Genomic DNA, 25,576 nt, shown 5'->3' with positions numbered 1-25,576 from the left:
CAATCACTCATTGTCAAGATGTTGTCTTATTTCATGATCTTATCCCCCTGCAAATTCCACCATGTTTTTTCATTACAAAGAAATTCAAATCGAAGTGAAAGTCAGAAGGGAAGTTAGCTCCTTGTCTGAGTGAAAGCTGGCAATGTTCCAGCAATGGTGCAACTTCACTTACCAAGCGGGAAGATTTTAAAACCACCTTTCTTTGCAAACCATGTTAATCGGCCTAGTGAGCACAGACATTGCCCAGTTTAGCAACAAGTCAGCAAAGTTACAGCTTCAATTGCTGATCTGTGCTGAGCTTGCTGTTTACAACTTATACACAGAGCGGTTGAGGAACAATTAGCTTCAGCACTGCTGGGCTAAGGGGTTTAAATAAACCCAACCCGGGCAGGGGCTCCCCTCTCCTGATGGTTACCCTGCCATTCCTGCTGGGAAGATCACATGTCTGGATGGCCAGTGAGGAAAGGACCAAGCCCAGTTACCAGGCTGCACAGTACCCCAGCTTCAGGGTTAGAAGAGGCGAGGGCCCAGGGGCAGCACGGGCCAGCCCACACTGCGATATGTGTGAGCACTCGGTCTGTGCAGTAGAACTGGTCTCCAGTCATGGGTAATCCTTGCCACTGGACCAAGACCTAGCTCTCTCAAGCCCGTGTGGTGGCTGATGTGCAACGGTCACCCCACGTTAAAAAAATCCATTCACAGGCATCTTCCACCCTTCAGGATGTAGCTCGGGTCCTGGAATATTAGGTCCTTCATTGAAACACCTGTGAACTCGTCCCTTTTTGTGTGGAAGCAAGTCATCCTCGACAGTCCCTTAGGGACTGCCTAAGACGAAGAAGACCCCAGCCTCGCACATGAAAGTCCAAGAAGGTTAGCCGAATGGGGAAAATTGGTCAATGAAATTGTCGGGCTTTCTTTCTGATGCTAGAGAGGAGACGGAAGACGGTGCTCTCACCAGGAGCCGTCCACGCGAGGTTGAAAGAAACCAAACTCTCAAACCTCTCAAAAATCGCAAAATACCAAACAAATTGGAAATATTAAACTTACGGGAAACCCTAAACCTATTGCTGTTTAAAATGCAGGCGTTTATATCAAGGGACAAGTAAATGCGCTTACTGTAAAATTCACACTAGGAAATCCAGTCTCTCTGGATTCAAACCCAGATCCGAGATAAAAGGGCAACTTTCCAAATCAACAAGTCCGGCCCCGACCACCACAGCCCCATAGTCCCACCCCACCTCTCCCACCCCCCACAGTCATGTCCCATGTTCACTTTGTCGCTGCTGATGGGGATCTGCACCCTCCATATATAATGGGAGATAGTGGAGCAAGGATTTAAATCTGGGGTCTCGCCCTCCTCCCCCGTTACCCCCTCAATCTGGGGTCTGTCACAGCTGGTCCTCCCCCTCCTCCCCCGTTACCCCCTCAATCTGGGGTCTGTCACAGCTGGTCCTCCCCCTCCCCCGTTATCCCCTCAATCTGGGGTCTGTCACAGCTGGTCCCCCTCCTCCCCCGTTACCCCCTCAATCTGGGGTCTGTCACAGCTGGTCCTCCCCCTCCTCCCCCATTACCCCCTCAATCTGGGGTCTGTCACAGCTGGTCCCCCTCCTCCCCCGTTACCCCCTCAATCTGGGGTCTGTCACAGCTGGTCCTCCCCCTCCTCCCCCGTTACCCCCTCAATCTGGGGTCTGTCACAGCTGGTCCCCCTCCTCCCCCGTTACCCCCTCAATCTGGGGTCTGTCATGGTTGGTCCTCCCCCTCCTCCCCCGTTACCCCCTCAATCTGGGGTCTGTCACAGCTGGTCCCCCTCCTCCCCCGTTACCCCCTCAATCTGGGGTCTGTCACAGCTGGTCCCCCTCCTCCCCCGTTACCCCCTCAATCTGGGGTCTGTCACAGCTGGTCCTCCCCCTCCTCCCCTGTTACCCCCTCAATCTGGGGTCTGTCACAGCTGGTCTCCCTCCTCCCCTGTTAGCCCCTCAATCTAGGGTCTGTCATGGTTGGTCCACCCCCTCCTCCTCCCGTCTCCCCCAATCCCAAGTTAGAAGCACTGCAAATACTCTTGGGATGTTCCAGGGGTTCTTTTAATGTTCCCAAAAAGGAAGAGTAAACCTGAGGATTTTAGAATTCAGCAAAGGAGGACCAAGAAATTGATAAGGAAAGAGAAAAAAGAGTATGGGAGTAAATTAGCAAGAGACATAAAAATAGATTGTAAATGTTTCTATAGGTATGTAAACAGGAAGAGATTAGTGAAAGTAAACGTGGGCCCATTAGAGGCAGAGACAGGAGAAATTATAATGGGCAATAAGCAAATGGCAGAGACATTAGATGAATATTTTGTATCAGTAAAGATATAGTACTGGAGAAATTGATGGGACGAAGTGGCGACAAATCCCCTGGACCTGACGACCTGCATCTGAGGGTTTTAAAAGAAGTAGCTGCCGAGACAGTGGATGCACTTGTAAAAAAAGCAGGGAACTATAGGCCAGTTAGCCAGACAGCAGTCGAAGGCAAAATGATCGAATCTGTTATTAGGAACATGGTGACAGGCACTTCGATGATATGATTATATAAGAATTAGGAACAGGAGTAGGCCATCGAGCCCCTCGAGCCTGCTCTGCCATTCAACAAGATCATGGCTGATCTGGCCGCGGACTCAGCTCCACTTACCCGCCCGCTCCCCGTAACCCTTAATTCCCTGATTGGTTAAAAATCTATCTATCTGTGATTTGAATACATTCAATGAGCTAGCCTCAACTGCTTCCCTGAGCAGAGAATTCCACAGATTAATAACCCTCTGGGAGAAGAAATTCCTTCTCAACTCGGTTTTAAATTGGCTCCCCCGTATTTTGAGGCTGTGCCCCCTAGTTCTAGTCTGCCCGACCAGTGGAAACAACCTCTCTGCCTCTACCTTGTCTATCCCTTTCATTATTTTAAATGTTTCTATAAGATCACCCCTCATCCTTCTGAACTCCAACGAGTAAAGACCCAGTCTACTCAATCTATCATCATAAGGTAACCCCCTCATCTCCAGAATCAGCCTAGTGAATCATCTCTGTACCCCCTCCAAGGCTAGTATATCCTTCCTTAAGTGAGGTGACCAAAACTGCATGCAGTACTCCAAGTGCGGCCTCACCAATACCCTATATAGTTGCAGCAGGACCTCCCTGCTTTTGTACTCCATCCCTCTCGCAATGAAGGCCAACATTCCATTCGCCTTCCTGAGTACCTGCTGCACCTGCAAGCTAACTTTTTGGGATTCATGCACAAGGACCCCCAGGTCCCTCTGCACCGCAGCATGTTGTAATTTCTCCCCATTCAAATAATATTCCCTTTTACTGTTTTTTTTCTCAAGGTGGATGACCTCACACTTTCCGACATTGTATTCCATCTGCCAAACCTTAGCCCATTCGCTTAACCTATCTAAATCTCTTTGCAGCTTCTCTGTGTCCTCTACACAACCTGCTTTCCCACGAATCTTTGTGTCATCTGCAAATTTTGTTACACTACACTCTGTCCCCTCTTCCAGTCATCTATGTATATTGTAAACAGTTGTGGTCCCAGCACCGATCCCTGTGGCACACCACTAACCACCAATTTCCAACCTGAAAAGGACCCATTTATCCCGACTCTCTGCTTTCTGTTAGCCAGCCAATTCTCTATCCATGCTAATACATTTCCTCTGACTCCGCGTACCTTTATCTTCTGCAGCAACCTTTTGTGTGGTACCTTATCGAATGCCTTTTGAAAATCTAAATACACCACATCCATCGGTACACCCCTATTAGCCAGTGTCAACATGGTTTTATGAAAGGGAAAGCGTGTTTGACAAAAAGCATTCGATTAGGTGCCACGCAAGAGGTTATTACACAAAATTAGGACTCATGTGGATGGGGGTAATATACTAGCATGGATTGAGGATTGGTTTATGGACAGAAACACAGTAGGAATAAATGGGTCATTTTCGTGTTGGCAGGCTGTAACTAATGGGGTACCGCAAGGATCAGTGCTTGGGCCTCAGCTATTTACTATCTATATCAATGACTTAGATGAATGGACTGCTTGTAACATATCAAAGATTGCTGATGATACAAAGTTGGGTGGGAAAGTAAGCTGTGAGGAGGTCACAAGGAGGCTGCAGAGAGATGTAAACAGGTTGACTGAGTGGGCAAGAACATGGCAAATGGAATACAATGTGGGAAAGTGAGAAGTTATCCACTTTGGTAGGAAAAACAAAAAATAATATATTTTGAATGTTGAGAGATTGGGAAATGTTGGTGTTCAGAGGGACCTGGGTGACCATGTACACCAATCACAGAAAGTTAACATACAGGTACAGCAAGCAATTAGGAAAGCAAATGGTATGTTAGCTTTTGTTACAAAGGGATTAGAGTATAATAACTTGTATTTATATAGCGCCTTTAACGTAGTAAAACATTTCATGTTCTTATTGTCCCGATGTGCTTCACAGCAGTGTTACAGACAAACTGATAAATTTAACACCGAGCAACACAAGAAGAAATTAAGGCAGATGACCAAAAACTTGTTTAAAGAGGTATGTTAAAGGAGGAAAGAGAGTTAGAGAGGTTTAGGGAGGGAGTTCCAGAGCTTGGGGCCCAAGCAGCTGAAGACACGGCCACCGATGGTTGAGCAGTTATAATGAGGGATGTTCAAGAGGGCAGAATTTGAGGAGTGCAGACATCTTGTGGGGTTGTGAGGCTGGAGGAGATTACAGGGAGGGGCGAGGCCATGGAGTTATTTGTAAACAAGGATGAGAATTTTGAAATCAGGTGTTGTTTAACCGGGAGCCAATGTAGGTCAGCGAGCACAGGGGTGATGAGTGATCGTGACATGGTGCGAGTTAGGACACGGGCTGCTGTGTTTAGGATGACTTCAAGTTTACGTGGTGTGGAATGTGGGAGGCCGGCCAGGAGTGCGTTGGAGTAGTCAAGTCTAGAGGTAACAAAGGCATGGATGAGGGTTTCAGCAGCGGATGAGCTGAGGCGGAGGCGGGCGATGTTACGAGGGAATAAATAAATAAATAAGTATAAGAGTAAATAAATCTTACTACAATTATACAGGGCATTGGTGAGGCCACACCTGGAGTACTATGTACAGTCTGGTCTCCTTACACCTAAGGAAAGACATACCTACCTTAGAGGGAGTGCAATGAAGGGTCACTGGACTGATTCCTGGGATGGGGGGGATTGTCCTATGAGGGGCAATTGAGTAGACGAGGCCTATATTCTCTCGAGTTTAGAAGAATGAGAGGTGATCTCATTGAAACATACAAAATTCTTACAGGGCTTGACAGGGTAGATGCAGGGAGGATGTTTCCCCGGGCTGTGGGGAGTCTAGAACCAGGGGTCACAGTCTCAGAATATGGGTTCGGCCATTTAGGACTGAGATGAGGAGAAATTTCTTCACTCAGAGGGTGGTGATTCTTTAGAATTTTCTACCCAAGGGGGCTATGGAGGCTCAGTCGTTGAGTATATTCAAGACGGAGATCAATAGGCTTTTTTGGATATTAAGGGAATCAAGGGATATGTGTATAGTGCAGGAAAGTAGAGTTGAGGTAGAAGATCAGTCATGATCTCATTGAATGGCGGAGCAGGCTCGAGGGGCTGAATGCCTGCTTCTAATTCTTATGTTCTTAAGTTTCTAATCAAGGGCTTCGATAACTGCCAGATCTAACCAAGGACTCCTTGGCCTGTTGGGAAAGCATGCTGGGAAACTGAGCCTTTCCAATATGTAAAATATCTAAATGAGCATGTATAGGCCTCGTCTACTCAATTGCCCCTCATAGGACAATCCCCCCCATCCCAGGAATCAGTCCAGTGACATGGGGACAAATTTATAATAATCCTACAAAATTTGTGCTCCAACATGCAGTCTTGAGGTTTTAAGACAACAATTCACAGTTTGATTCCATACGGCTGGCAGCTAAGTAATTTGAGCAGAGTCAGTCAGGTCTCATACTTGGAGACATAAGAGATTACACGCTGGATTATATTTATAAAGTCAGGACGTTGCCTCCTAGTATGATTGCAGTAAGATGGAATCCAGAAATATATCGAAGAAGTTAAAAAAGTGACAGAAATATGCAGAAGTCGGCACGGGTGTGGTGCCATTTCTCACTCGTAGCCAAGTAAGGCCGGAGTTAAAAGATGCATTTGAGTTATGGGGCCAGACTTTCCATAAAGGCCCTCAACGCTCGATTGCCCGCTGAGAAGGATCGCTGACGCTCGGCGAAAAAAGCGGGCAAGAATTTCCATTTTGAGGGTAAAGGTTTGTGGAACTGATCGGCCAGCGAAAAAAGTCGGCATTGCACACTCATTCTCAGCGGTCGCTTGGCGGGTAAGTGCAAAGTTAGCCAAATGGGCAGTCGTTACCGGAATGGACAGTAAGTTCAAAAATTTAGGCCCAGGCTGCGGTTGGGCCTATGGAGGGGGGAGTACCTGAAGACAGAAATGATCATGAGCAAAAAAACACATACATAGCATTCCCGAGAAAGTTTTAAGCCTAATCGCCGTGGTAACATTTTAAATACATAATTAATTAACCTTTCACTGACCTTTCTTGGCAGGGTTCCCCCTTACCGCCCTGTTTAAGCAGCTTTTACAGGATGGGCCTCTCGACGATCTGGACGCCGGCGGCTGAGCCCAAACTTACGCCCTGGCGGTTATTCCCGCCATTGCACATGGGCGGTCTGGTTCCGGTGGGCGACTTCTGATGTGGCCGATACCATGGAAAAAAAACTTGTGTGCAAACTCTAGCCGGGCAAAAACCAGCTGTAACGCCGAGAAAATCGCCGCCAATGAAGCCGAAAGTTTGCCCCATGGAGTCTGATTCCGACTATCACTCTGTCGATTAAAAAACAACAAACTGCAGTTGCTGGAAATCACATGTAAAATACTGGAATCATTCAGCAAATCAGGCAACATTTACGGAGAGAGAAACCGAGTTAAAACTCCACCTTGTGATGAAAGGTCATTGAACAAAACCATGAATTGTGCTTCCCTCTCCACAGATGCTGCCTGAACTGTTGATTGGGAGAAGGTGGACAGGACAGGCCATACATGGCCATATTGGAAGTACCTTCCTTTTCTCGGTGACACTGCACATTAACAGGTAGATGCCACTGTCCTGGCTGCACTGGAGCAGTTTGGCCCGAGGAGCGTCAAGCTCTGGTGCCTGGGCCTTCTGCACCTTACCTGGGAGATTTGCTGTGCACTGGGCACTTCCCTGTTGCATGTGGAGTGAACCAGTAGAAATAATCTTTCACTATTCTAAAAAAGGAAGAGCGTTAAACCCACCCACTGCAGGCTGGTCAGCCTAATGTTGGTGGAGAAACGTTTAGAACCAATAATCCAGGGCAAAACTCATTGGCATTTAGAAAAGTATGAACTAATAATTGAAAGTCAACACGGATGTGTGAAAGGCAAATCGCGTTTGACTAATTTGATCGAGTTCTTTGATGAAGTAATGGAGAGGGGGGATCAGGGTAGTGCAGTGGATGTTGTGTATATGGACTTTCAAAAGGCATGTGATAAAATACCACGTAACAGACTTGTCAGCAAACTGAAAGACCATGGAATTAAAGGGCTGCATGGATACAAAATTGGCTAAGGGACAGAGAGCAGTGTAGTGGTGAACTGTTGTTTTTCAGACTAGAGAGGCGTGTGCAGTAGTGTCCCCAGGGATCCGTATTGGAAGCACTGCTCTTTTTGATATATAGTAATGACCTGAACTTGGGTATAAAAGGCAGAATTTAAATGTATGGCGATGACAAAATATTTACGAAAGGCTATACTTGCTTTGGAGGCAGTTCAGAAACGGTTCACTAGGTTGATTCCGGGGATGAGGGGGTTGACTTATGAGGAAAGGTTGAGTAGGTTGGGCCTAGACTCATTGGAGTTCAGAAGAATGAGAGGTGATCTTATCGAAACATATAAGATTATGAGGGGGCTTGACAAGGTGGATGCAGAGAGGATGTTTCCACTGATGGGGGAGACGAGAACGAGAGGGCATGATCTTAGAATAAGGGGCTGCCCATTTAAAACAGAGATGAGGAGAAATTTCTTCTCAGAGGGTTGTAAATCTGTGGAATTCACTGCCTCAGAGAGCTGTGGAAGCTGGGACATTGAATAAATTTAAGACAGATATAGACAGTTTCTTAAACGATAAGGAGATAAGGGGTTATGGGGAGTGGGCGGGAAGTGGAGCTGAGTCCATGACCAGATCAGTCATGATCTTATTAAATGGTGGAGCAGGCTCGAGGGGCCGATTGGCCTACTCCTGTTCCTATTTCTTATGACACGAAACTCGGAAAGGTAGTAAACAGTGAGGAGGATAGTAGCAGACTTCAGGACGACACAGACAAAGTGTTGAAATAGCAGTCACACGGCAGATGACATTTAACACAGAGAAGTGTGAAGTGATTAGTTTTGGTCGGAAGAATGAGGCGAGGCAATATAAAGTAAGGCCTGGACTTTCCACTTTTTTTGCATCGATACCGCCCACTTAACGTCAAGATGAGGTATAGTGCCCAGATATCGCCCATTTAGCAACAAAATGGAAACTAACGCCCATGTATCACTCACTTATCGCCCAGCGTTACTTTCGGCATATAGTTAACGCCAAGAATTAATAATACCGCCCGCCCACTTTTTTTTGCCGTAAAGATCAGAATGGGCAAAACTAACACCCATAATATCGGCAAGCGTTACTTTCAGCACCTCGGCCACATAGCGCCAAAAATATCGCTCGGCGAAAAACCCGCTGAGCAAAGTTGCTCTCACCTGATCTAAACCCAGCGATATGGACGCCATGTTGTAAATCGGAGGTCGGTTCATATAAAAGGCTGCTTCAAGTTCTGGGGAGTTTTGATGTACTGTGCATCATTTGAACATCTAAACAAACATCTTATCATACTGTGGACGATTTGAATTTATTTGAGGTGTTTCAGTAAATTTATTGTTTGTGAACAATAGGTATAATACTGATTGTGATTGTAATGGGGCCTGTAATTTCTCAGGCAGTATTGATGACTACGCACATGCTGCAGACTAGAGATGGGAAAAGGTATATTGAAGAGCATTATGCGCCCAATCAAAGAGGTGGCAGACTGAGGAGGAGGACGAGAACTTACACCCCATGCATTTACAGGGAGAAGTGGACTTCTCTGAGACAATGCGCAACAAGGTCATGTGAAAGGTAAACTTGCGCAAAACATAAAAACAGATAGTAAAAGTTTTTACAGATATATAAAACGGTAAAGAGTGACTAAAGTAAATGTTGGTCCCTTAGAACATGAGAAGGGGGATTTAATAATGGTAAATGTGGAAATGGCTGAGACTTTAAACAATTATTTTGCTTTGGTCTTCACAGTGGAAGACACAAAAACCATGCCAGAAATTGCTGGTCACAGGAATGTGGGAAGGGAGGACCTTGAGACAATCACTATCACTAGGGAGGTATTGCTGGACAGGCTAATGGGACTCAAGGTAGACAAGTCCCCTGGTCCTGATGAAATGCATCCCAGGGTATTAAAAGAGATGGCGGAAGTTATAGCAGATGCATTCGTTATAATCTAACAAAATTCTCTGGACTCTGGGGAGGTACCAGCGGATTGGAAAGCAGCTAATGTAACGCCTCTGTTTAAAAAAGGGGGCAGGCAAAAGGCAGGTAACTATAGGCCGGTTAGTTTAACATCTGTAGTGGGGAAAATGCTTGAAACTATCATTAAGGAAGAAATAGCGGGACATCTGGATAGGAATAGTGCAATCAAGCAGACGCAGCATGGATTCATGAAAGGGAAATCATGTTTAACTAACTTACTGGAATTCTTTGAGGATATAACGAGCATGGTGGATAGAGGTATACCGATGGATGTGGTGTATTTAGATTTCCAAAAGGCATTCGATAAGGTGTCACACAAAAGGTTACTACAGAAGATAAAGGTACGCGGAGTCAAAGGAAATGTATTAGCATGGATAGAGAATTGGCTGGTGAACAGAAAGCAGAGAGTCGGGATAAATGAGTCCTTTTCCGGTTGGAAATCAGTGGTTAGTGGTGTGCCACAGGGATCAGTGCTGGGACCACTACTTTTTACAATATACATAGATGACCTAGAAGAGGGGACAGAGTGTAGTGCTACAAAATTTGCAGATGACACTAAGATTAGTGGGAAAGCGGGTTGTGTAGAGGACACAGAGAGGCTGCAAAGAGATTTAGATAGGTTAAGCGAATGGGCAAAGGTTTGGCTGATGGAATACAATGTCGGGAAGTGTGAGGTCATCCACCTTGGTAAAAAAGCAGTAAAAGGGAATATTATTTGAATGGGGAGAAATTACAACATGCTGCGGTGCAGAGGGACCTGGGGGTCCTTGTGCATGAATCCCAAAAAGTTAGTTTGCAGGTGCAGCAGGTATCAGGAAGGCGAATGGAATGTTGGCCTTCATTGCGAGAGGGATGGAGTACAAAAGCAGGGAGGTCCTTCTGCAATTGTATAGGGTATTGGTGAGGCCGCACCTGGAGTACTGCATGCAGTTTTGGTCACCTCACTTAAGGAAGGATATACTAGCTTTGGAGGGGGTACAGAGACGATTCACTAGGCTGATTCCGGAGATGAGGAGGTTACCTTATGATGATAGATTGAGTAGACTGGGTCTTTACTCGTTGGAGTTCAGAAGGATGAGGGGTGATCTTATCGAAACATTAAAATAATGAAAGGGATAGACAAAATAGAGGCAGAGAGGTTGTTTCCACTGGCCGGGGAGACTAGAACTAGGGGGCACAGCCTCAAAATACGGGGGAGCCAATTTAAAACCGAGTTGAGAAGGAATTTCTTCTCCCAGTGGGTTGTGAATCTGTGGAATTCTCTGCCAAAGGAAGCAGTTGAGGCTAGCTCATTGAATGTATTCAAGTCGCAGATAGATAGATTTTTAACCAATAAGGGAATTAAGGGTTATGGAGAGCAGGCGGGTAAGTGGAGCTGAGTCCACGGCCAGATCAGCCATGATCTTGTTGGATGGCGGAGCAGGCTCGAGGGGCTAGATGGCCTACTCCTGTTCCTAATTCTTATATTATAAAAATCATTTAATAAGAACATGAGAACATGAGAACATTTGCATAAAATCATAATTATAGCTGTAAAAAACACCCCACCCCACCCCACAACAAATTGATGATTTTAATATCATTGATAAAAGTGTTCACATTTCAAACAAAACTTCATAATCAAAGAACAGAAATGCAAAAAAACAAGGTACCCCCCTCCCCCCTTCCCCCAACCTCCCAACAAAATAGAAACCACAACATAAAAATACTGTGACCAATACAACTCCTGTGGCCATGCACCTCACTTTCCTTCCCCCCCACCCCCCCCGCCCGACCCCAATTCTCCTCCCCACCTCTACCCCTTCCCCTCCTGACCCCAAGCCGCCTGGCTGAGGAGCTCCTCGGGCACTCTTTCATTGGGGGGGATGACGGCAGAACCGCTGGTTGGCCAGATACGTGAGAGAATGGTCCAGATGTGGGAACATCCTCCGAGACAGAAGCAAGATCTTCCTCCTGGCTCTCCTGTCATTGACAATGGGGGTGTGGCACCTTGGGGTGCAGTGCCATGCTCTGGGACTACTGGCAGCCCTCTGCCACCAGCGTTCCTGGCTATCACCTCCAGGGCCTCGGCCATCCATAGCACCTACTCGGTCATGGTGGCCAGCTGTTGGGATATGCCCCCCATTGTCTGGAGGATTTGCTGACCTATCTCAACACTCCTCCCAGATAAGTGTACCATGTCCCCGCTCAGATCTGCCACTTGTGGAGCAGCCCTGCTGCGTCGCGCCTACCTCCACGTAGTCGGCGCCGTCATGGAGACACCTCGGGTGCCCTGCAGCAAGGTGCTTGGGCCCGGTACCTCCACGGTGGAAGAGGGCATGGCCACAGGAGCACTAGATGTAATCGGTGTCGAATGCATTATGGAGCTTGGCGATGCACGCTCCTCGAAGTCCGCACTGTCATCCGTGGAGAAGGCACCCTGCAGCTCCATGGGCGAGAATCGGGGCTCCTCAGCACCAGACGGACGATCGTCCGGCGAGTCCGGCCCCGCACCCCCAACTTCTTGGCTCAGTGCTGTTGCATGGGGCCGCGCTGTTGGCTGAGCTACAAAACATAAATGAGGTTATTAGAGGAGAAGGGGGTGCTAGGGTCACAAAGTGATTCCAACGTTAAACACAGCATATGCACGACAAAAGCAACACCGCTATCAAAATCATCACAGGCATCACATTTCATGACCATCACCAAATTCTGCATTGCAATGATTCTCATGAGGCCATCATTATTTAGAGGACACTTTTATCAATCATCTATCATATGTTATTATTCGGATATGAGTGGGTGTGGCATCTATTGACTTTACATCATGCAATGGTGTATACTTTACTCACGTGGCATCACATCAGGCTCTGTTGCTGCCTGCATGGCCAACGGGGGGTGGGTCCCCACTAGTGCCAGCACCCGCTCCTCGATGTCAGTGAACTCGATGATGACTGGTGGCCCGCCAGCCGTTTGCCTCTGCTCGGCCCTATTCTTCATAAGCTTCTTCTGTAAAAGGTAACACCAGCACGACATGGCATGAGATCACTGCGTGAGATCATTGCTAGGTAATGTCACAGAGACTGATACAACACATGATCTGCAGATTTAATCATTATTATTCCGAAAATGATCATTTTTTACCTAAAGACATGCATCGTCAACGCAGGCTTTGAGTAAAACATTCCCGGTATAAGTGCAAGACATCACATCTGATTTTAATCACTGATTGCACTTACAATTCACATGTAAATAAATGTAATACTTACTCTGGCGGATCCGACAAGGTCGTTCCAGCGCTTGCGGCACTGGTTGCCCAACGAGACCACCTCGGCTAAGTCAACCCAAATCATGCTGTACCTGCCCTTAGAGAGTTTGATGGGACAGTTTTGAGGGAGCTTTACTCTATATCTAACCCGTGCTGTACCTGCCCTGGGAGTGTTGATGGGATATTGCAGAGTGAGCTTTACTCTGTATCTAACCCCATGCTTTACGTGCCCTGGGAGGTTTTGATGGGACAATGTAGAGGGAGATTTCCTCTGTAACTAGCCCCGTGGTGGACCTGCCCTATATAAGGGGGGGTGGGGTGATGGTGTGTTTGTGGTCTCTATGAGGGGGGTCAGGTTCCCTTCTGACCAACTTGAGTGGTTTCGAATTGCTCCCCCTCTCTTGGGTTCTGTACTGTGGATTTATTTTGGGGGGGGGGGGTGATAAAAGTGCAGAGGACGCTGGTTTGATGCAAAGAACTTTGTTTTTATTGCAGTCAAAGTAATACAGGCTTATTACTCTAGTAAGAAAAATACACGGCCAAACTTCCAATCACTAATAAAGAACAATACAAGGAAAGGTACAAGGTCAAACTTATAATCACTCTAATAAAGTACCATACACTAAACATTGAAAGGGGGTTGCAGTAAAATTATACCTCCCACCTCCCAATACCTAATTCTAACTAGGTTAGACTCCAGGGCAGGCAGGGACTTATGCTGACCAATCCTTTTGATAGTTAACGGTAGATGGTGATGTTCTTCCTTCCTTCAGGACTTCAAGACTTCGAGGCTGGAGAGTCAGTTTACCACTGTCACATTGGTTTCTCTCCTTGTCTTGATGAGGTAGTAGCGACCACCTCTCTCCCCCACTCTCTCTCTCTCTCTCTCCTCTCCATCTAACCTCTGTTGAAAACAGTGGCCAGTTATACGATTTCAGTGTTCTAATCTTGCTGCCCAATCTGTTCACAATCCTTTGTATAATTTTGGCGGGCTTGGTTCTTCTTTGTAATATTTTGTCGGGCTCGTTAAAGTTGATATGTCTTGGGTGGGTTGATGTTCGAAAAACTGTTTCCTGATGGAAATATTAGTTTGCTAATTGCAATGTCCTTTTGTGCTTAGTCTTTCGCATACAGGCTGGATTGGGCCTCTTTGTGATGTATATGCTGAAATAGTTTGTCCAGACCCATGTTGATGGGGAGCTATCTCTGGGTGATACTGTGATGTTCATGTCTCTCGTGGCGAAGGATTTTCAAATACTCATTCTTCCAGACAGGTTAACTCAGTTCTCACACCCAGATAGTTCCAATAATCAAGTGGGCTTCTTTTGTTCCCTCGGTCCGCCCACAGGCTTGAATTTGTCTTGTAAAAGTTCATAACTCTATTAAAGTTCGTAGTTTCTTCCATAAGCACTTTAGAGTTCCAAATTTTTCGGTCGATAGTCCCAAATGAGCTTTCCTTTCAAATGAGCCCAAACACGGGGGGTTCTGGTGAATTTTGCTCTCTTCAGTCCCCACTGTTGCCACTCTACACTCCTTGAGTGTCAAACAAGGTAAGCAAAATTCCTGCTCAACCTTCCCTGCATTTATACTAGCTAAACATTACCCTGCATCCCCCGTTGAAATGTAATGCAATTTACAGGCGAATACAGTCATTACAATTCGGTTATAGCATAAAGAGGGTATGATGTCCCTCTTTTACTCGGTTTCCACAGTAAAATAACGGTATACAGTCATACACAACTTCAAATAAAGTAAAACAAAGCACGTAGTCAAAACACATTCTCAAATCACATAAAAGGTCCATAGTCAAACACGTTTTAAGTTCAGTAAAATAAAGGTGCATAGTCAAAGCATTTAAGTAACACGCTTACAATACTCGCGATGTTGCGGTTTACACAGGTATAATCAAACACAAATTAAACATGGTAGTATGGTGTCACCCCTCCCTGCGCGATTCCCAAGTTCGGCCAAGGAGCGTTCAGCACCCTTTGGTGCCTGACCTGACGGCCTCTGCGTTTCACTCGGCAAGTGAGACACCATAAGTAAAGAATAATCGCGAGTTGACAGATAACTAAAGTGTGGGAAGCAATTCGGATCCAGACTGGGACTTCTAGATTTCTGAAAAGGTCCCACCAAGGCGGAATTGTGATCTCAAGAATCTTTTTCCCTATCTCAATGGTTTTCTGTTCTAGAGTGTAGAAATAATACTGCACACAAAACACACACAGGTGGAAATGCTAAATACAGAGAAGCACCGGGCCGTCTCCAACATCCGCCAGGCAAAATGGGAGGCAGTCCTATCACCACATGATTGACTCGGATTAAGGAACTCATTTCACGGGTCAAATAATGAAAGAAACTTGTCGAGTATTCAGTACTAAGCAGAAGTTTCACATCCCATATCACCCCCAGAGTTCAGGGTAGAGAGAATGAATCGGACCCTTAAAACCGCCTTGAGCAAGGCAATACAGGAAACAGGGCAGGAATGGACTGAACTCCTACCGACAATATTAATGAGGCTGCGTGCCACACCAAACAGAACCACGAGATTAACCCCGTTTGAATTAATGACCGGACGCGCAATGAGGTTACCAGAAGGAATAGTGACAGCCGATTTAGGCCCCTACGACACAGAATCAGAAAGTATGTGAGGGAATTGAGTGAGCAGTTGATAGGTATGTGACAGGAGGTCCGAGAAAGGCAGAAGGAGGAAGATGAAGACAGTGAGACAACCGCCTCGGCTATAATCCCCGAGGTGGGGACGAAGGTAATGGCTAAGGAAGTGGCAGAGGAACCAGGGTTCGCACCTAGGTGGAGCAGCCCATATGAGGTATTAATTAGTAGCGATACGTCCACTTGCGTGAATATGAAAGGTAGGGGCCGGTGGAAGCACTGGTCCCAGCTGAAAGAATATAAAGGTACGACAGATGGCGGAACCTGGGCTAATCCCAGTAAAATACTCCTTAAGTTACGCTTTAGAGTATAAGGAGTGGAAGGACAAACTGACAGATGGACTTTTTAGAGGAGTAGGATGTATCTTTGTAATATTAGGGGTACTGGCTATAATAAAATGGATCTGGAAAAGGGCACATGCCCGGAAAAATGGTGCAAACAATCGGAGAAACGGTGCAAACAATCTGGTTGAAACAGAAATGATAAAAAATTTAACCCCTGGGATGCCAGGCTGTAATCTCTCAACAGAAAAAGAATGTGGCTCTTTGCAAAGATTCTGACAGGCGCCTTAACACGGGGACAACCGACTGAGGAACAGCAAGGCATGTATTACATGGATTCGGGTGACGGGTGTGAGACTGGAAAACTAACGGTGGCGGTTGAAACAACAATAGACTTAAAGTGCAGCGTTGGAATGCTGTACCTAAAACAATCGACAAAGGGCTTGAAAAACCTGTGGAAATGGGGCAGTACGGAATGAACAATTTGGGTAAGTGAAACCGCGGGTGTGTCAGGTAGACGAGCTGGGGTGGGAGAGGGAAAAATGCTCCCAGAAGGAAGGGGTGCAGATAAGGTGCACGCCACGGGACATTGAATTGTCAGGAGTATCTCAGCCAGGAGAGGACAAGCAAAGGTTGTGCCGCCCTCTAAATGCACACATGGGACCAGTGATGAGTGGTGCTGGGAGGTTGTTCCCCTAGGTCGACCCACCACCAACTACCACAGCCTTGTTACTACTGTGTTCCCCCGCCCCCCCCCCCGCCATCGGCACCCCTGCAGTGCCCAAATATGACCAGGAGAACTCCAGGAGGGCTAGTAATAAAACGGACAAGAATCTACTTCGGGGTGCGACAGCGGGTGATTACAGTATTTTTAAACCTGACGGATATGACTATCCCCAGTTTCTGCGAGCCCAGAAAGTTGCATTATGTAAGCATCTGATACTACGAGCCTTGGAGGGGCCAGAGTCTAACACCATGAAATTTGTGGTGACCCGAAAGACAAGGAGGAAAAGGGGCATATTAGAAATGGCAGGCGTGGGCTATGCGGCCGGGGTCGTGACAGTTAACACGGCAGACCTTCAGGCCATAAATGAGCAAGTCAGTACTTCAACCTGTATCTTAAAGGGGCTGTCAGAAAGAGGAGATGATAACAACCAGCTACAGGCCCAATTAGAGGATGGAACTGAACGAGAAATACTGCAAGTAGCCCACACTTGAAAAGACCATGCAAGGACCATTAACCTGCTGAACGAGCGAACCGCTAAGGCAAGTGTGGCTGGTGTGTGCGAGGTCTGGAGCATGGATGCTGGCCTCAGTGGAACATAATTTGGAACAGTTACAGAACGGGGAGGTCCCGGACTGGATAACCAACAACGTTTTTAAAACTTGGACGCTGGATAAAAATCCTGTTCAAGCCTGTCAGATTCGGAGGAATAGCCACGCATGGGTCCCGGAGAATACTGGCCACCAGAATATAATAGGGTTCGTAGTAAGCATTCCCCAGTATAAACTTACTGAAGGACAAAGTCGATACAAAGTTACAAACATAGGGGAAGTAAGAAATCAAACACGAGTGAGGTATCACAAGCTGCATCAGTATGTTATTAAAAATGGGAATCAGACCAAGGGCGTATCTATAACAGATTGTTATAAGAATAAACAAGTTATGTTATGTGGAGAGTCATTTCTGAAGGGAAAAGATGACTGTGGATACGACCAAAAAGAGGGATACGTCCTAAGCATCACCCCATGGGCATTGGACTATGTGACTATAACGGCATCACAAGGAGACGGACGGTGGTGCATCAGCACAACAGTCACTAACCTGACTGTGGGAGGGGTGATAACATGCCCCATCAAACGCCCTGACTTCTGTATGAAGCCTAAACACAAGATCAACATAGAAGGATATACAGTATACCCGGAGTTGCAGGAAGAGACCATTGACGGTACAATGGAAGATACGATAAAAGCGGGGTATAAAGATTTTGCAGAACCACGAGGACAATCGATCCCTAAGCTGAGGGAAGAGCAGACGGCACTGGAAAGGAGTGTGTTTGACCAACGAAGGAAATACGTTGTCTTCAAGGAACAAATTGACAAACTACAAAAGGGCACTGAGAAAGAACTGACTGACCCGCTATGGTATTTGAGAATTTACCATTTCGGACTGAATCTAAACATACACCCTTGGATCAGAATGATATCCCATGTGTTAGTCCTAGTGCAGCTGATAGTGGTGCTGATACTTGGGAGAATGTGCAGGCAGATACAAGAGACGCAGAGTGAAGGCATGGCCAAGGCCCTTTACCAAGAACGCAGAAAGCCTTTGCTGGATCCAAAAAGGGGAAATCAAACACGAAGACGGCACAAGTACCTGATATGAGTCGTGAGTGCCCCAATCCTATCGCCTGATCAACAAAACCGGGGGGCGAGACACACAAATCAAGGCAGGGAAAGGAAAATTGTTATTCATGATGGGTATTTGGGGTTACCATCTGATCAAATGGGGGATTGTAGGAGCGAAAACCTTAATCAGGAGAAAAGTAATTTGGTAAAATTAAAACATAAAGCAAGAAAGGCTGAAAGAAAGGTTTGATGTGTTCATGTTAGAATAGCTGAATCCCACATTCCAGCAATTAGGCTGATACACAGAGCAACAGGTCTCAAGGGCTAGGGCTTAGGTCAGAGAAATTCTCTGACGAGATAACACTTCTATGAGCATCCACAAAATTTATGTAGACAGCTCACAGAAATAATGAGCTTGAGGCCATCATGTTCCAGTCACACGAGATATTTGAATTAGAATAGCCAGATGGATCTGAGAGCTAGCTAGCCTGGGAACACGTTCACAGAAATGTGACACATAACCTATACGGGACTTTTCCCTAGCAACAGTGGCCATAACCGAATATACCAATGAAATCATTAGAAATTACTGTAACCAATGAAATTAATGTAACTGTAGTAACCAATGATATTGCTGTAATGTATGAACCAATGTATTAGTAGCAGGTGGGCGGGTACTGGTGGCAAATAACCAATGGAACACTTCCCCGCGTAGTTTCACCATTTTGACTGTATTTCGACTGTATAAAATGTAACTGCGCAGCCTGTCCCATTAGACTGCCGATTAGGAGCATTCAGTAGGGGTACTGATGCAACCGGTTCTCCCTTGATTAATCAGGTTTTAATAAACAATTCTTTTCTCTATATACGGACCTTGTGTTGAGTGTTATATTTTTAAAAGTCCACAACAGACAGTGTAGAGGGAGCTTTACTCTGTATCTAACCTGTGCTGTTCCTGCCCTGGGGGTGTTTGATGGGACAGTGTAGAGGGAGTTTTACTCTTTATCTAACCCCGTGTAGTACGTGTCCTGTGAGTGTTTGATGAGGCAGTGCATGGGGAGCGTTACTCTGCATCTAACCCATGCTGTACATGCCCTGGGAGTGTTTGATGGCATAGTGTAGGGGGAGCTTTACTCTGTATCATACCTTGGGCTGTACCTGCCCTAGGATTGTTTGATGCGTCAGTGTAGAGGGAGCTTTACTCTGTATCGAACCCGTACTGTACCTGCCCTGGGGTTGTTTGATGGGACAGTGTATGGGGAGCATTACTCTCTATTTAATCCGTGCTGTACCTGCCCTGAGAGTGTATGTTGGACAGTGTAGGGAGAGCTTTACTCTGTATCTAACCAGTGCTGTTCCTGGCATACAAGTGTCTAATGGGACAGTATAGAGGCAGCTTTACTCTGTATCTAACCCATGCTGTACCTGCCCTGGGAGAGTTTGATGGGACAGTGTAGCGGGTGCTTTACTCTGTATCTAACCCATGCTGTACCTGCCCTGGGAGAGTTTGATGGGACAATGTAGGGGGAGCTTTACTCTGTATCTAACGTGTCCTGTACCTGCCCTGGGAGGAATTGATGGGACAATGTAGGGGGATCTTTACTCTGTATCTAACGTGTCCTGTACCTGCCCTGGGAGTGTTTGATTGGACAATCTAAAAGGAGCTTTACTCTGTATCTAATCCGTCCTGTAGCTGCCCTGGAAGTGTTTGATGGGACAGTGTAGAGAGAGCTTTACTCTGTATCGAACCCCGTGCTGTACCTGCCCTGAGAGTGTTTGATAGGACAGTGTAGAGGGAGTTTACTCTGTATCTGAACCGTATTGTACTTGTCCTAGGAGTGTTTAATGGACAGTGTAGAGGCAACTTTACTCTGTATCTAAACCGTGCTCTACTTGCCCTGGAAATTTGATGGGACAGTGTAGAGGGAGAATTATTCTGTATCTGACCACTGCTGGACCTGCCCTGGGAGTGTTTGAAGGGACAGTGTCGAAGGTGCTTTATTCGGTATCTAACCAGTGCAGTTTCCGTCATGCAAGTGCATGATGAGACAGTGTAGACGGAGCTTTACTCTGCATCGAACCCATGCTGTACCTGCCCTGGAAGTGTTTTATGAGACAATGTTGAGGGAGAATTATTCTGTATTTGACGCCTGCTGGACCAGCCCTGGGAGTGTTGAATGGAAAGTGTAGAAGGAGCTTTGCTTTGTATCCTAGCCGTGGTGTACCATTCAAGGGAGTGTTTGATGGTACAGCATAGCGGAAGCTTTACTCTGTATCTAGCGCATGCTGTACCTGGCCTGGGAGTGTTTAATGGACAGTGTAGAGGGATTTATACACCGCATCTCACCTGCACTGTACCTGCCTTGGGAGTCTTTGATGGGACAATATAGAGGGAGCTTTACTCTGTATCTAACCCGTCCTGTACCTGCCCTGGGTGTGTTTGATTGAACAGTGTAGAGGGAGCATTACTCTGTCTCAAACCCATGCTGTACGTGCCCTGGAAGAGTTTAATGGAACATTGCAGATGGAGCTTTACTCACAATCTACCCCGTGCTGTACCTTCCCTGGAAGTGTTTAATGGGACAGTGTAGAGGGAGCTTTACTCTGTATCTAACCCGTCCTGTACCTGCCCTGGGAGGGTTTGATTGGACAGTGTAGAGGGAGCTTTACTCTGTATCTAACCTCCTGTACCTGCCCTGGGAGTGTTTGATGGGACAGTGTAGAGGGAGCCTTACTCTGTATCTAACCCATGCTGTACCTCCCCTGTAAGTGATTGATGGGACAGTGTAGATGGAGCTTTACTCTGTATCTAACCGCTGCGGTTCCTGCCCTGGGAGTTTTTGATGCAATAGTGTAAAGGGAGCTTTCCTCTGTATCTAACCCATGCTGTACCTCCCCTGTAAGTGATTGATGGGACAGTGTAAAGGGAGCTTTACTCTGTGTTATATCTTCAGTACAACTCACAAACACACACACAAGCCTTATGATGGCAGAATACTTCGGAACTCTAGTCAGATGACCTGTTCCCTCTTTATTTGTACACATCACTGGCTGCAGTGCCACAGTAGTCCACAGGTGGAGCTATATATATTACATTTCTCCCTCCTGAATGAGGAAATAATTATAACAAAATAATCATCATACAAACTTGCATGGTTATACCTTACAAAAGATATGGACTTATTTTGTCATATTTACAAATCAAGCTTAACCACTTGTTTTCTGTTTCGAAGAGGATACCTTCGCTCTCGAACAGAACCTTCCAAACATGGTGTCAAATTTAAACTCATTCGAGGCTGATCCTGAGGAAAGTTTTCCTCCAAGGGATGTCCTTGATTTCCATTTGAACTCTCTCTAACTTCAAACCGTTTGTCTGCCTGACTCGGACTCGGACTTAAATTCTGACTTCTCTCGGACTTGTTTCAGTACATTGGATGTAGGATATGCTACTGGTACTTTACTTGTATCAAAACTATCTGATGAGTCCAAAATAATTGAATCATTCCCACCTTCAACTCCTTTCACGTCTGTAGGTAAAATATGATCAATGTGATCAAACCTAACCTGTCCATGATCAAACATCTCGACCAAATATGTGCAAGGAGCACATATCTTCACCACTCTTCCTGGTAACCACTTTAAACCATTTATGGTGATGGTTCTTCACTCTCACCTTCTAATTTAATTTCACACTTCTCTCTTTTACTCCACTCTACCATGATTCTATTTCTGCCTTAATTGTTTCTCTTCTACGGACTGTACCAAGTTTGGTTTTAACAACGAGAATCTGGTTTGTGGCTGTCCTTTGAGAAACAACTCTGCTGGTGTTCTACCAGCAGTTGTATGAGGAGTATTATGATACATCATTAGAAAATTAGCCAATTTATGGTCCAATGATAAATGTTGTTTCTTTGGATTTGGATCCAACATCTGTTTGATGAGGACATGTTTTACAATTTGTATTATGCGCTCTGCTGCACCATTTGAAGCAGGGTGGTACGATGGAACCTTGGTATGTTTCACACCATTTTTGCTCGTGAACTGTGCAAATTCTTCTGAATGAAATTGTGGTCTATTATCAGAAACAATTTCTTCTGGGAGGCCAAATGAAGAAAATAATCTTCATTTTTTAATGTTTAATGTTTTACTTGTTGTTATTTTCCACATTGGAAACACCTCGAACCACTTCGAATGGCTATCAATCACAATGAACAATTGTTGTCCTTCTAGCTCAGCAAAATCGATATGTAGCCTTTGCCACATCCTGGGAGGCCATTTCCATGGCTGTAATGGTACTGATGGTGTTTGCTTGCTTACCGTCATACACTGACTGACGATGTACTCTATATCTTTATCTAGATCTGGCCACCATAAGTAACTGCGTGCAAAACTCTTGGTCAAGCACATTTCCAGGTGCTGGTCATGGAGGTCTCCTAATAATTTGAACCTGAATTTATTTGGTATAACCACTCTTGTACTCCACATGATACAATCTTTATCGACTGATAATTCATTCCTACGAATGAATAATGGATGTGTATCTTTGTCTGTTACCTGGTTTGGCCATCCATTTGCAATATAATCATACACCCTTGACATAACTGGGTCACGTTTGGTTACTCTACCAATCTCTTCAGCTGTGACTGGCAGTTCATCAATGTATGAAAAATAGAACACTTCTTCCCTATCAGGTGTAACTTGTGGTGGGGAAGGCAATCTAGACATTGCATGAGCATTACTGAGATCAGCTGATCATCTGTATTCAATATCATATGTATATGCTGACAAAATCAAAGCCCATCTCTGCATTCGGGCTGTAGCTAATGTTGGAACTGGGGACTTTGGATGGAGGATTGCTGTCAGGGGCTTATGGTCCGTAATGATGGTAAACTTACGACCATACAAGTATTTGTGGAACTTCTTGACCCCAAAAATTAATGCCAAAGCTTCCCTTTTGATTTGTGCAGAATTATGCTCACTGACACTGAGAGTGCGTGAAGCAAAAGCAATTGGTCTCTCCTCTCCATTATGTAGTACATGAGAGATTACTGCCCCAATTCCATACGGAGAGGCATCACATGCTAGCTTGATCTCCTTAGATACGTCATAGTGAACTAACATGATGTTCTTTACCAATTTGCTTTTACACTCCTTGAATGCTGTATCGCATTCTTCTGACCACTTCCAATGGACCTGTTTTTTTCAATAGTTCATTCAGTGGATGTAATACTGCAGCCAAATTTGGTAGGAACTTCACATAATAGTTCAAAAGACCCAAAAATGAGTGAAGTTCAGTGACATTCTTGGGAATGGGTGCATTTCTGATTACATCCTGCTTTCCTTGGTTGGATGTAAACCATCTTTGTCTACTCTGTACCCTAAGTACTCCACGGAGTTTTGAAATAACTCACACTTGCCAGCAGACAATCTGTGCTTCTCTAGCCGTTTTGAGAACTTCATTCAATATGTTATTATGAATTTGCCTATTTGGTGCTGAAATTAGTATGTCAACTAAATAACATACTACCCCTTCAATACCTTGCAAAATCTGGTTCATCACCCCTTGGAATATGGCAGGGGTGGAAGACATTCCAAATGGTAGCCTATTAAATTGATATAGGCCTAGATGAGTAACATAGAAACATAGGGCGAGACTTTCCACTTCACATCGCCCATCCATGGCCCATCTATCGCCCTTTTTGAGCAAAAAGTGGAAACTAGGCCCAAAACATCGCCGGAAAAACAGGTTCCTTAATTTCCACTTTGATCGCCGAGATGACCGCCCAAATGATCGCCCACACAAGGCCCATCCCAAGTTTTGGCACCTAGCATGCACTTCGCTGGGCTGATGCAAGGCCCAAAAGAGTGCTGGGAAATAGTTGCTGTTACTGGGCCTAAGAGAAGGAAATGGGCACTACGGACGCCATTTTGAACTTCGGAGGAAGTGGAGGCTTAGTTGTGAGTTATTTCGAAAATTTATTTAAAGATAATTGTACTCAGAATATTGGGACAGGGAATATAAAGAGGTATTATCAAGCTATTTTTGGTAAATAGGTTTTGTATATTGAAATGTTTTTGTAAATAGCTTTTACATAGTGAAGTTATTTACTGATATTATTGGGGCCTATCAAACTGACTGGTATATAACGTAGAGAGTACGGAGAGTGCAGAGTGCAGTGATTAGAGAGTATAGAGTAGAGAGATTATTAAAATTGGTGAAAGTAATTATCGATAGTGATATGGGGCCTATGCTTGCCCTGCTTTTAATTGCAACTGCTCACACACTGGTTACTGAAAGGATCAATCGAAGAGGTGGCACAGTAATGTATAGATGGAGACGAAGACAGAGGAGGAGACCGTACAGCCAACGAAGGTACTTGGAAAAGCAATCTTACCTGAACTTGTCTGAAAATGCTTGTCTTAGGAGGTTGCGATTCCGGAAGGAGGTCATCGATGAGATATGTCAACTCGTCAAGGGTGATCTGCAGCCTTCCAGCACCATCAGAACCGCACTGCCCGTTGAGGTGAAAGTTACTGCTGCCCTAGCCTTCCACGCATCGGGATCTTTTCAGGCGACATCTGCCATATCTCTCAGCACACTACACACTGCTGCATTCGACAGGTGACTGAAGCTCTTTATGCTCGCAGGATGGACTTCCTAAGCTTCCCAATGACCAGGGAGGCACAGACCGAGAGGGCTTTGGGTTTCTACAGGATATCACAGTTCCCCAAGGTACAGGGAGCAGTAGACTGCACGCACATTGCCCTGAAAGCACCCTTAAAGAACGCGGAGGTGTTTCGTAACAGAAAGGGGTTCCACTCACTAAATGTGCAGCTTGTTGTTGACCACAATTAAACAATTATGACAGTGAATGCTACACTTCCTGGCAGCATCCATGATGTGCACCACTTGCGTGAAAGTGCTATCCCTGACCTGTTTGCCAATCAGCCAGAAGGTCACGGTTGGATGCTGGGGGATAAAGGGTATGGCCTTGCAAGTTGGCTGATGATCCCTCTGCGTAATCCCGTCACTGAAGCACAGAAATGTTAGAATGAAAGTCACATAGCGACTCGCAACATCGTTGAAAAGACAGTTGGAGTCCTAAAGCAGCGCTTCAGATGCCTGGATCATTCTGGAGGCAGCCTACAGTAGCACCCTGACCAGATTGCAGAGTTTATTGTGGTGTGTTGCATGCTGCATAACCTAGCTATAAGGAGAGGACAAGTAATGCCAGATCGGGCTGCAGGTCCACCTCCAGAAGGAGGGGAGACAGAAGAACCAGCCGGCGAGGATGAAGAGGATGAAGAGGACGGGGGCGAGGACACAGAGGAGCTCAATCAGCCTGGCGATCTAGCACTGGTACCACCACACCCCTCCCGAAGACCAGTCGCCAGGGGCAGTTACACG

At 45.7% G+C, this 25,576-nt stretch overlaps 1 protein-coding gene across 12 annotated transcripts in view; it reads left to right on the top strand.

Annotated features, from left to right (window-relative positions):
• Positions 1 to 25,576, top strand: part of LOC139273331 (maestro heat-like repeat-containing protein family member 1) — an 81,046-nt gene that overhangs the window by 44,095 nt on the left and 11,375 nt on the right. For 5 of the 12 annotated variants that reach the window (XR_011595070.1, XM_070890134.1, XM_070890135.1 and 2 more), the window contains one exon: positions 16,049 to 16,307. The exons of 2 other annotated variants lie outside the window; for them this stretch is intronic. The gene's annotated coding sequence lies outside the window, so the exon portion shown is untranslated. Of the gene's footprint in view, positions 1 to 6,583; positions 6,659 to 7,045; positions 7,129 to 9,034; positions 9,214 to 16,048; positions 16,308 to 25,576 lie in introns of those variants that run through there. 5 more of the 12 variants (XM_070890139.1, XM_070890132.1, XR_011595071.1 and 2 more) reach the window with 5 other exon arrangements.

Source organism: Pristiophorus japonicus, chromosome 9 (assembly GCF_044704955.1).
Source record: "Pristiophorus japonicus isolate sPriJap1 chromosome 9, sPriJap1.hap1, whole genome shotgun sequence".
Lineage (NCBI taxonomy): Eukaryota > Metazoa > Chordata > Chondrichthyes > Pristiophoridae > Pristiophorus > Pristiophorus japonicus.
This window is presented reverse-complemented; position numbering and strand designations above follow the sequence as displayed.